Consider the following 14,050-nt stretch of genomic DNA (forward strand, 5'->3'; position numbering starts at 1 on the left):
GTAACAACCCATAAGCCAAATAAGCCTTGCATATCCTTGGAGTATTTTATTTTCCTCCTGTCTGGTAAGTCTTGCTGAGTATAATCGAGTACTTAGGGTTTTATTCCCCCTGTTGAAGGTGATTAGAGGATACATAGAGCTGACTCTTGTGTGTGGAAACCTCCGGGTGGGCTCAGATAGGATTCCTTTCATGCTACGACCGTAGTGTTTATTTATAACCCTTACTAAAGGTTTTTATAAGAAAAGATGTAAAATCTGCTAGCATCTCTCGTATATAAATGTCCACTATGTTAATACTCCACCATGTCATTAAATTAATCTTTGTTTCCTCTAACTCTGATAACATTGTTATATTCCGCTATTATAATCAATTGAGGTAATATTCTGTTACTGTAATAAAGTCATGTAAGAAATGGCTTAAGAATGTTGTAAGCTTTATTCTCTCATTTATGATCCTGATGAAAAAATGTGGATTTTTGAGTTCTCCCTTGGGGTGTGCTCGACGAAACAGCACGATTTAGTGCACTCTCTTAAGTACTTAGTGTCTAATAGAAGACAAGTACTCTTGGGAGGGCATTAGATTAGGTGGTTTTGCGACACATGCCTTATGTGGAGTTCATAGGTAGGGAGAAAGCTAGAACATACTTGCAAATGCATATATTCTAATGTCAAACAATGGATCCAAAGAGAGTTGAGTCATACAATCAAATCAAGAAGTGCATGTGTGTGGATGTGTTGTGGTTATATAGTGGCTAACCTAATTCTACTATGTTCTTTGAAAACTTATCTCTCTTTTGAAACTTAGAAATAATTTTGCAAGAGAACAGAGGCTATCTTATTCATCTCTCTTTTTTAGGTGGGCATCTATGTGCCCATTGTTTAAATATCTCAGACACTTGTCCATTTTTTCTCAACTTTTTTTTTCTTCTCTTTTTTTTGAATAACATTTGCATAGCTCCATGTCTCTTTTCTGCAACAAAACTTTTAAGAGATAGCAACAAGAACTTGGGGCATTTATTTGGTGAATGGAAAACCTAACAAGCATGTTTTTGGGTTCACTACCAGTGTAGGAGTAGAACATTTTTGGGTGGATCTAAATGAAAGGCATGTTCTTGTGCCTACCCCCAGTGTAGGAGTAGTGCATATGTGGGTGGTGTGTACATGATCTTGATTTTAAGAGCATGACAAATCTCTCATAAGGGTCAACAAAGCTTGACAAAACTCAATGCAAAAGCAAGCAGCATATATGTGGAAGTTTTTCTAGCCTAAATAACATATGTGGCTCTGGTGGGAATTCAAGCTTTGTCATATAGGAACTCATCATGTAGTATTTTAGTGTTTTTCAAAAGATAAATCTCCAGAACATTAGTGTCACTAGGAATAAGATAAACATTAACTCAGACCTTCTCATATCATATCCGTCAATTACCTAGACTTAGATCAAGCATTCGCTACCCATGAGTTTCAAGTTCAGAGTAAATCTTTATATCAAATCAATCTTATCCAAAACTCGAGAGAATTTGAGGCTGAAAACTAGGTACTTGAAAGGAATTACAGCAGAGCAACTATTCATATTTTCCATTTAAGAGAATATTCTGAGTCCTCTTTATTTGCTAACAACTCTTAAAAACAAATTAAAGCAAACTAGACACACCTTTTATTTTGTTTTCAATTTTACTAGATCACACATTATTACTATAACTATATATTTATTATATAGATAACTTTTTATTTTGTTTTTCATTCATCATTTTTTAACTATTTAAAAGAAACTAAAAACTAAAACAAAAGGGAAAATAATACTTACCTAGATACACGGGAGTGCTTCTCCCCCAAGCTAGCTCTTTCAGTGAGGGTTTGGTATTTTAAGTCCTTAGAACTGAACTTCTCCTTGTGAAGTCATTGATCAAGTTCCTCGGTTTGCTTTGAAGATGAGGATTCTTGTGATGATGCCTCCAATGGTAATGTCACCTTTTTCTGCCAAACATGTCTTGATTTTGAGTTTGGACTTTGGTTTGACAGGTTTAGAACACTTGCAGAAATTTGGAGAATCAACTGACTCTCCCACACTTTGCTTGAGGTGTGTCTTGCTCATAAGACAAGGTAGAGATCAAGTGCATGGGCTCCGTTGGTGGGAAAACACCAACATAACCAAAACTTTATTTATCATTCTCTATCCTTAGGCACATTGAACAAGATGAAGTTGATGTTATGTGCATTGTTCATTTAAAAGATGGGTAATAAGATAGAAGGGTGAGCATGAATGTAGCATTTAAGTTCTTTTGGCAGAAAAGATTGAGTTGCTTAACCTATGGAAGGATTGTCCATCTTTACATAATATATCGAACTTTACATGATTATGACTATCATCTTCCAGAGATAGGATGTGCAATATTTAGATTATTTAGTTAAGACTATGAGATCAAGAAAGTGGTGCTAGGAACAAGCTTAAAGAACTAAACATGTTGAGTTAATCAAGTTGGATCAAGTAAATTTGTAACTCAAACATGTTTGTTTCTTATTTATGTGCCTACCAGAATCAAGGAAAAACTTTTTAAATAATGACCATTTACCTTAGGATGTTACATTTGTCATTGGGGCATGAAGACACCATATGACGAAGGGTAGATGACTCGTGATGGCCCTTCCTATTTACTTGAAGTTTTCCTTGTTTGGCTAGCCTCATAGTACAAGTTGTTCATGAGCTTCTTATCTTCTAGTTCACACCTTTTCTTTCTCATCCTAATGTCATGCCATTTTCTGCTCTTTGATCTTTTGACACCTTGTTAGACCTTCTGCCTCACTCATTGTTTTATGCCTACAAAGGATTAGTGGACAATGCATACCTAAAGAAAAATACAATTTTGAAACAATAGTTGTTTGTCCAGAATTTTGTAATTTCCCTCTATGCTAATGAAAAGATAGTTTTGGGATTACTTTAGTATAGAGATCATGTTTTATACCAGCATGGCTCAAGGCAAAGGTAACTTGTAGCAAAAGACAAAGTGAATGAACTTTGATACTTACAGTTCTTTCATCCATGTTGAATGAGCTGTGTCTTCTTTGTGCCATGTTATTGGAGTTCGACATGTGCCTAGCTTCATCTTTGATTTGAATTCATCTCGTGACTTACCCAAATTGAATTAAGAGTTTCCTACAGGGGTTAGTCCAACAAAATGACTAGTATCTACTATAGCATATTCTTGGTTCAAATATCAAACTAGACATTGTTGATGAAATCTGGTCGGTAGTCTACAGAGGGGTATATCCACGGTAGTAGATGAATAGGTGGAGGTGCACGTGATACGAACTAGATGGTAATAGAGACACAAGACATAAGATTTATACAAGTTCTGGCCATCAGCTTGATGTAACACCCTACATCCTATGCTTTGTTATTTTGTATTGATTGTGTATCAGATTTGATATCCTGTCTAGGGGACCCCTGCCTCTTCTTATATACTCTAGAGGGGTAGGTTTACATGAAAGATACCCTATTTGGTATTATACAATAAATCACATCTTCATATAGTCTTGCGGTGCACGCCTTGATCTTGTGGGCTAGGCCACCTTTGGGGCATGACCCATGTCTTGTCTTGTGGGTACCAAGGGCCATACCCCCATAGCTAGTCCCCGAGTGCCTTGTATCCTTTGAGCAACGCTGTCTTGAACAAGTCCAAGCAGTTTGACGGGAAGCTGATCAATTTAACCAGTGATCTCAGCGATGGAAGTCGAAGTCGACCAGTTTAACTGGTGATCCGAGCATTGGAAGTCAAAGCTGACTAGTTTAACTAATGAGGAGACCTCGGGCTTAGCCAAGTAAGGCTTGCCAAAAGGATATAAGGGGCTCAAGATTAATTTTAAAAATTATTCACCTCAGATGAAGTATAGTCACTTAGACTCTATTTGTGAGGTCAAATGATTATCATCTGTGACTTAGTCAATAAGGAGGGTAAATCAGAAAATAAGCACTACATTCACCATTAGGTGAAGTGTAGCCACTTAGTCCCTGAGCCCGCTGGAAGATGAAGAATGAATCTTATAGTAGGGTCAAAGAAAATAAATTTGAAAGCTTGTCGACATCTTCTGACATGTGCGTATCAAGACCCAAACATGCTTCCTAAGATCAGCACCTTGATCCAAATAGCATGGAGCAAGCTGATAGTATAGCTTAGCTGGTGACTCTTACACGAAGAATCTGAACGCTGAGTCCCTAGCTTAGCTGGTGATGAAGCGACAAACAATCCAAATGCTGAGGAGTCCCTAGCTTAGGTGGCGAGCCCCGGCGTAGCAGACGATGAAGCGATGAACAATCTGAGTGACGAGGAGTCCTCAGCTTAGCTGGCAATGAAGTGATAAACAATCCAAATGCCAAGGAGTCCCTAGCTTAGCTAGCGATAAAGCGACGAACAATCCAAACACTGAGGAGTCCCTAGCTTAGCTAGCGAGCCCCCAGCGTAGCAGACGATGAAGCGATGGACAATCTGACTAGCTGGTTGGCGAAGAATTGAGCACCGAGCAGCCCAACCAACTAGTTGATGGCGAAGTGAGCACCAAGTAGAAGCAAGCGCCGAACAGTCCGACCAGCTGGTTGACGATGAAGGTCATGAACCTAGCGGTCTGACCAGTTGATCGGCGAAGAAAACAGCGGCGGAGCTTGCTAGAGACATCGACCTTAGGTGAAGTGTACACACTTAGGCTTCATTGGCGAAGTCAGATGATCATCATCCATGACTTAGTAAAGAGGATGTTAGTATTGATACATGTGCCGCAAGGTGTAATGTATACATTGTAGTCCCTGAGCCGCTAGGTGAAGTGTACACACCTAGTCCCCGAGCCTATTGTAAGATAGAGCAGCATCTTGTAGCAGGATCAAGGAAACAAGTAAAAAGGACAAAATCCTCATGCTTAGCACTAGACATTGGAGTAAAATTTGGAGTGCTGAGCACTTAAAATGGAGAAAAAATAGAGAGTGCTTAGCACTTTACCATTGGAGAAAATTGGAGAGTGCTTAGCACTATACTGGGGCGAATTGGAGAGTGCTTAGCACTTGACTGTGCTGAAATTTGGAGAGTGCTTAGCACTTGACTATGGTGAAATTTGGAGAGTGCTTAGCACTATATCAGGGCGAAATTTGGAGAGTGCTTAGCACTTTACCATTGGAGAAAATTGGAGAGTGCTTAGCACTATACTAGGGCAAAATTGGAGAGTGCTTAGCACTTGACCATGGTGAAATTTGGAGAGTGCTTAGCACTTTACCGTTGGAGAAAATTAGAGAGTGCTTAGCACTATACTGGGGCAAAATTAGAGAGTGCTTAGCACTTGACCATGGCAAAATTTGGAGAGTGCTTAGCACTTGACCATGGTGAACATTGGAGAGAATGGAGAGTGCTTAGCACAATACCGTGGCGAGATTGGAGAACATGGAGAGTGCTTAGCACTATACCGATGAGACACGTGGGCCATTCTATCCCAAGATTCTTGTGCATGCTTAGGAATATGTGCATCACTAAGGAGCCACTGCCACCCGCTCATAACATAGGGCGCTACTGCTTGTGCATGTTTAGGTGCTAAGTTGAGGACAGGGCTGCTTCTGGATAACGCAAATGAAAACGTGACTGGTCGGTGATGATGAAATTGCCTAGCCCTCGAGCTTTTCTATCCTATCATCATGATAGTGGTCGCTATTGTCACAATGCCATTCTTCACGACGGTCATCATCGTGATGCGGCGTGGCTTGCTTACGACTCAGGCGGCTCGCTTAGCAGCTCGCTTAGCGGCTCGGGAGGGTCGGCTGCTCGGTGGCTCGAGCGGCTCGATGGCTCAAGCGGCTCGATGGCTCTATGGCTCGGCGGCTCAAGCGGCTCGATGGCTTAGCAGCTCAAGTGGCTCGGCAGCTTGAGCAGCTCGGTGGCTCGGTGGCTACGTGGAGTCATAGGCAAATGGGCATAATCGAAGCCTAACAGAGTCAATTCGCATGGGGAGGCGAAGCCCTTGAGCGTGTCCGACTGAGGCGAGGGCGCAGTCCGATTTGAATGGCGATAGTATGCATCATCTTAAAGATGTTTAGCATAGAGAAAAGTCATTTAGAGAATAGTATGAAGAAATATCATGACAAAAACTTTATTAAATATTCATATATAAAAAGGTACTTATCTTTAGATATAACGTCTGATCGATGGCGTATGATGTTATCTGGTCAGCATCGACGACATTGCCCGGCCCTCGAGCTTTCGAGCCTATCGTCACGGTGGCGGTCGCGGTTGTGACAGCGCTATTCTTCACGGCGATCATCATTGTGACACGGCAGGTGGTCGAATTGAGTAGTCCGGGCGACATCATCCTCATCCTACTGGTCGGCCTTAGACCGATTAGATTCAAAGAGATAATTGATGTAGCCACATCCGAATTGATTGACGGTCGAGTGAAGTAGTCGGTGTATCGTAGAGTCATAATACATCGGACCGTGTTGGTCGTGCTAAGGCTGGACGGAGCCCATAGACATGTGGAGTCGTGACATAGCCTGATGAAGTCCACTGTGCGGCGAGATATACACGTAGATGTTTGCATGCTTGATAGATGCATCTGTGCATGTATACATCTATGTACATGTATACAAGCCTCAATATCTAATTAGCTTGCATGATCCTATAGATCCAATAATCCACCGTGAGCTTCACGGTAAGCTGTAAGGCACCACATGATGATGATGCCTTGCCGGTGTGCCTTGCATACGATTTAACCAATCCCCATTAGGTTTGGACAACTTGGCGCATGACCGCGACATGTCCAATCAAAATCCATGGATGCAGCCTCCAACATTCAATCGCGGAAGTCAACTATGGATTGTCGAGGAGTCAATGATGAAGGCTGCCATAGGACAGCGATGAGTCGATGACGCTTGTCGACGGCGCGGGATGACAACTTCGAAAGACATAGCCGAATTCCTACCAAATTAATCATGCGCATATGTAGATATCTGGAGACATACTATATCATAGGATATTAGATTGAAGATTAAAGAATTGACTTAGCTTGTGTGAGATCAAGCAGAGGCGCCGACCGATCAACCGCTGAGGAATCGCTCCACTGATAATATACATGTATATGCATGATTTGCATGGTGGTGTAGATCGGACATAGCCTTTGTGTGCTTGCTTGTGTGGTCACATAGATCATGTGTTTCTCTTGCTTGCTATTGCCTGATGAAAACATCAGACGTCGATAGGTTCCCTCTCAACCGCACATGCACGTGTCGGACTGGATTGGATCTCATCTGTATCTTGGTCACCATGCTTGTGTCCGGCACGTCATCATAGGATGGGACCAGTGGATCCAATCGAGATGTAGAGCACCACCGTGCGGGTGCCGTGAGGGTTGACTCGGAGGTGGAGACCCCGAATGCCATCCGGCAAGTGAACGTGGTGAAGCTCGTACGGAGCATCTAGAGATCAGACTTGCGGCAGGCATGCTAGTGTAGGTCCACCTCCCCAATGGCGGCCTATGTGAGTGGTTAGAAGCACGAGGCCATCGCTAAGAACGTGTTGTTGATCTTAAGGTACACCATCTAGTTCATCAAGGATCAGCACGCACACCCCCTACCTAGCGCACCACTATCGATAAAATCTGGTCGGCAGTCTACCAAGGGGTATACCCACTGTAGTAGATGAATCAGTGGAGGTGCACGTGATACGAACCAGATGGTAATAGAAACACAAGACACAAGATTTATATAGGTTTAGGCCATCAGCTTGATGTAACACCCTACATCCTATGCTTGGTTATTTTGTATTGATTGTGTATCAGATTCGATATCCCGTCTAGAGGACCCCTGCCTCTTCTTATATACCCTGGAGGGGTAGGTTTACAAGGAAAATATCATATTCACATCTTCATGTAGTCTTGCAGTGCACACCTTGATCTTGTGGGCTGGGCCACCTTTGGGGCGTGGCCCATGTCTTGTCTTGTGAGTATCGAGGGCCATACCCTCATAGCTAGTCCCCGAGCACCTTGTATCCTTTGAGCAATGCTATCATGAACAAGTCCGAGCAGTTTGATGTGGAGCCGATCAGTTTAACCGATGATCCGAGCAATGAAAATCGAAGCTGACCAGTTTAACATGTGATCTGAGCGATGGAAGTCAAAGCCAACTAGTTTAACTAGTTAGAAGACCTCAGACTTAGCCAAGTAAGGCTTGCCAAAAGGATATATAGGGATCAAGATTAGTTTTAAAAATTATTCACCTCAGATAAAGTGTAGTCCCTTAGACTCCTTTTACGAGGTCAGATGATTATCATCCGTGACTTACTCAATAAGGAGGGTAAATCAGGAAATAAGAACTACATTCATTGTCAGGTTTAGTGTAGCCACTTAGTCCCCGAGCCTACTGAAAGATGAAGAATGAATCTTGTAGTAGGGTTAAAGAAAATAAATCTAAAAGCTTGTCGACATCATCTGACATGTGTGTATCAAGACCCAGACGTGCTTCCCAAGATCAGCACCCTAATCTAAACAGCATGGAGCATACAATAGCAAACAAATGTAGCATGAAAACTTTATAGAGTTTTATTCAAATAGAGACAAAGAGCATGATTGTTATTTAGCAAACTGAGCGTGGTTTAAAGGTAGAGAAAACCAAGATAAATTTAGCAACATGGGAAGAGATTTTTCAGAGAAGTCCATCCCCCAAGCTTGAATTTTGCAAATGCAAAATCAAGTTTGGATGGATGTGATTAAATGTTGCATGATAATGGGTTGGACATACCTTGCGTCGTCATCCTTCATTCTTTTTACTTCAGACCTGGAACAGTTAGTGACAAAAATACCCAAAGGAATTATATTTCTATGCTTATTTTACAAGGGCATTATAGCAAAAGATGAAAACTCATGTTGTCTCCCCAAAAGTGCTTGTTTTAGGATAGAAGCTCGTCCTTGGGAAACCTTTGAATCACGCTTTAGTTTGGTGAGGTGCTTTCCCTCCCATACCAACCTTTGGGTGCCTATCTCAAGATTCATGCCAACAAGATTTGCAATATTTTTGATAAACATATGCATCTACAACCACCCTTTCAAAGTTTTTATGAACAGGAAGTACGAGGGGGTTGAAGATCTCGCGTGTGGCAAAGTTGGAGAGACCAATTGATTTAGGAGATTTCTCATGAGAGCATGGATTTGATGAGGTGTTCATGCAATAACTTCCATGCTCATCGATGTTATCTTCCTTTTCAAGCTCTAAGGGTGTTTCTTTATGAATGTCTATAGGCGGAAACATTATCTCCATCATTCCATGCCTATGACATTCTTTGGTTATTTTGTTGTCCAAGGTTTCCCTTGGATTGGTGACTCTCGGGTTAATCTCATCTAAAAACTCGTCCATCCATTCAATGGCAACGGCACATAAGTTCTTAATATCCACCAACCATTGTTGTTGCTCTTCTTGGTCTTCCTTGTGGCCTTCATGACTCTAATGTGTTGGGTGTCTTGGTGGATTTCTAGATTCATCATAAGACTGAGGAGAAAGAGCATAACAGGGATCATCAGGGTCAAGGATGGGTTGAAAGATGGGTTCAGATGAGACATCTAATGTGGGCATAGAAGAGGAGAGAATAGGAATGGCTTCTAGATAGCTTGGCTCTCCTTCTATGGCTTCACTAGACATGTCATCCTTGTGTTCTTCCCAATGTCCTATATGGGAATAAGGACGCTTTCCAAGAGATCTATTCTTGAGAGGATTTGAATTATATTTGCTCGAAGGTCTCTTGTGAAGATGAGAATTTAATGTCCTCCTAAAATCAGCACCAAAGAGGTCATCCTTAGTTTCAATAGGGATTTCCAAAGGTGGAATTCCTTCTTCTCTTGAAGGATTTTGGGGTATTGGTGGTTCAGGATTGATAGCTAAATTTTGGTATTGAAGTGGTTCTGATTTGGCTATCAAAACTTCCTCTTCTTGTTTGGGAGATGATTCCTTCTCTTCCTCGAGGAGTTCATTATGAATGCTAGTGCAGGGAGTCTTTCCACTAATTCTATCAAGCATAGCCCTTGCTTCACTAGTAGACAAATGAAGAAAAGTTCCTCTAGAGGCTGCATCAAAGGTTTGCGCAAAATCCTTGCTAAGACCCATATAAAAATGTTGAAGGAGCATTGGGCCTAGAATAGCAAGGGCTGGGCAAGTGATGATGAGTTCATTAAAATGATCCCATGATATGTCAAGAGATTCTTCTTCTAGTTGTCTAAAATTTAGAACCTCTTTCCGAAGGCTAACCACTTTAGAGATAGAAAAGAAACGTAAACAAAATTTAGAGCATAATGTTTCCCAATCTCCTTGCACACTTCCTATGGTTTGACTATACCATGTTTTAGCTTTACCCGTCAAAGAGAACAGAAATAACTTTCATCTTAAGGTCTTGTCAAACATGCCTGCGATACGCAAGCATGCACAGATCTGCTCAAACTCTCGTAGTTATGAGTATGGGTTTTCATTGCCTTCTTTCGAGAAGGATTTATCACGAATCAATTTTATTAAACATAGGCGCAGCTCATAACCAGGTGTTATGATAGGCTCTGAGGAATCTAGTTGCTTTAGGCTTACACTCATAGGTTTAGCATATTGATAGATAGGAGTGGAATCCATGCCAAAAGAAAAATTAAAACAAAAGAAAGAATAAAAGATAAAAGGTTAAGCTAGGCTTGTAGTTAATTCAGCCACCATTTTCCTAGCAACAACGCTAGAAAGCTTGTTGGTATATTTAACGCACACAGATAAATCCACAAGCGCACGAATACTACTGTAGCTTTCACCCAGAAGTATTCCAAGTATCGTATCCACAGAAAAACGTGTGAGACTAACTACGGTCTAATTTAACAAGGGGTAGTAAATAGGTTAAGGGTTAATTTATCTAGGAGTAGCAACAAGGTTAGGATAAACAGGAGCGTAGAGAGGACAACTGAGGTTCTCTAGTTCTGACTTGGGTAAGCTTATGTCTTCTACTATTCAACTAGGGACATTACTAGAGAAAGACACCAGCAGAGGATGCTTTCCTTCGCAACCGTGTCCTACGTGCATCTACAGACGGGAGGTAGACTACACAGGATCAACGATGCTATATAGTACAATACTATATAGTACTGATGTCACACACATGATCTATCACCGATCCGGAATGCAAGGTGCATCCACGATTAACCTAAGTCTAAGCACCATGCTTACACTTACAATTAATACTATACTTCCTCTAGTGCAGGAATAAAGCACTCAAAAGAGTCATGAATCTGAAGAACAATATAAACAAGATACTTACTTGAATCAGAAGTTGATTACTAGAGAAATCTCAGAAGCAAGCTCAATTAGAACTTGAATCCATTAAGGTACAAGCCGTAGAGAGAGCACCGACAGGCCAGCATCTCCTCCATACTCTTCCCTAACTCTCTATCTCACTATTTCTAATTATAAGACTAATCCTATAGAGGACTAATTTTCCTTGATAGCTAGCTCTGATCCTCATGAGGAGAATATAAATTAGGGTTCCAGGATCTATTGAGGGAGGGGAGTATGGGCTGCTATATATAGGCCAAAGGTAGAGTAGCGGCCCAGGAATCGAGGTGGAGTAAGGGGCAAGGACTCTAGGAGGAGTAGGGGGTAAGGAATTGCCACATCATCGATCCGTGTCATCTCTCCCGACCACCATTGGATGAACTGACCTAAAACCACCTTAAAATCAATGGTGTAGATCATAGGAAGGAGTACACAGCGGCGGAGGGTGATGGGCCACCCCAATATGCCGGGCGGCTTCCATAGTGGGCCAGCCGGCCCACTATGGTGCTAGGTGGGCTCTTCCTTCTAGTGGCGAGGCTTGGGCTCCATCTTGGGTCAACTTTCATAGGTGTCATGGGTAGAATCACTTGTTGTCGTCGGTTTGCTTGTTTGGAGTGTATGACAGTGGTTCTAGGAGCTGTTTTCTGGATAAATCCTGCTATAGTCATGAAATCACCAAAGCTTGTGGAATTCATTAGTTTAAAGACCAAAACTTTCATTGGTGATTATATTTATGCCCTTATACATGTTTAATTGACGGTTTATAATGGTTGTTAACTACCGTCAACAAAGACCTATACATTACTTGTTATGAATCAATCTCTTGGGTTTTCAATTGAAATCCTCTTACATTATCTATAAACATAATATTTTACTGATTGAATTTCATAGGAAGCTATGGAAACTATACAAGCAGAACTTGTTGCTGATGGGCAGCAACCAGTTACTAGTGCTGATGTTGTTTGCAAGGTCCTCTACGTCTACCAGGGCAAGGACCCTTCCCAGGGAAGCGGCAACAATATCTTTTGAAGAATGCTGGTATCCAGACAAGCTCCACTAGAATAGGGACATCAATGGAGAGAATGCTTCGGAAATAGCTTGCTGCTGAACAAGAAAGTTTTGCTGCCCTCATCAATCAAGTGGATGAACTGAAGAGAAAGATAGAAAAGACTGAAAGGGAGCTTGAGGAATAAAAGAAACAGCACTAGGAGGAGTGCAACAATCTCCATGAGCTATGCATGCGCATCAGCTCTTCTGGTAATTCTCAGTCTTCAACTCATGCAGCTTGATGCAGTGAACATTTGTGGTTTGATGTGTGGACTCATGTGCCAGTTTGATGTGTGGACTTTTATGCCGGTTTGATGTTGTGATACTCTGTCAGTGGTTCACTGTTGACGTGTGAAATATTAATTATTGTTATTTGATTGCCAGACTAAATAGTTATGTAGTCAATCTATGCAGTAGTGACGATCTCGAATTACTTCTACGATGAATTGATTGTACTCCACACTGTAGAACCAGGATAAACCACGTGAACAAATAAAAATGCAACACGTGGACGAACCAGTACATGACACGTGCAATAGCCAGGACTCGACACATGGGCTATTAAAATCCAACATGTGGAAGGAAGTCGTGAAGCCACGTGGCCGAATAAAAATACGAAACATGGACGGACAGTGCTGTGACACGTGGTTGAATAAGAAATGGCCACGTGGACCAATAAAAATACGAAACATGGTCCAATGAAGAAGTGACACATGATCCAACCACAACATGACATGCGTGCCAATAGAAAACTGACATGTGGAATAACAGGGACCCGACACGTGGTCCAGTAAGAACTTGATATGTGCAAGAACCAGAGATGACCACGTTGTGCAATAAGAAGGCGATACGTATTCGAACCACCTCCAATGCAACCGGCTATAGCATGTACATGTGTAGCATGTACACGTGGAAAGCAGCTCCAACACAAACGCCCACCAGTGTGGCAGCCCCCTACCACACATGCCAAAACAATTCTATGATGATCTATTTTTCGTCACAGATTAAGACACTTCTATGATGATTTTGTCAGATTCGTCATAGATGTGCAAGAATGACGCGACTTCTATGACGAATCGTTTTTCGTTATAAATTCGTCATAAAATTGAAATTATGACGAATTTAGCTCTTTTAGTGATGAAATCTATTCATGTACAAGTGATGCATGTGTTCATACTAAATAAGATCTAAGTATGAGGTTGTTACATGTCACTCCGCGGAGTCGTGGTGTCCTCGAAGTCACATAAACTCTTAGACTGCCCACAGCATGATCGATGCTCAAACAAAATATTCAAATGCCACCTTCACCGAGGTTGGGAACACTTAAAAGCCTACAACGTCAGCGTCGATGCGCCTGCGGATGTGGGGCTATTTTGTCAGAACATCAGTGTCTCTATCTGCTCTCTAGTAGCTGGCTATGAAATTATTTCTTTATTCAACAAACATCGAGGCATCTACATGCTTTGGGGCCTGATTTTTTCAACTTGGCATCACACTCTACAATGGTATGACCCAATGCCTGATCCTTCTCTCTCCTACCTTCAGCATCGCTGAAACCCAATGCTGTGGGTAGTTTTACATAGTCTAGGTCATAATTATACTCCAATTATAACATAAAACAAGAGCATGCACTAGAAAAATACACCAAAAGACCATATAATAAAGATAACATGATTCTAAACTAGACCAACC

This window comes from Miscanthus floridulus, chromosome 15 (genome assembly GCF_019320115.1).
Source record: "Miscanthus floridulus cultivar M001 chromosome 15, ASM1932011v1, whole genome shotgun sequence".
NCBI lineage: Eukaryota > Viridiplantae > Streptophyta > Magnoliopsida > Poales > Poaceae > Miscanthus > Miscanthus floridulus.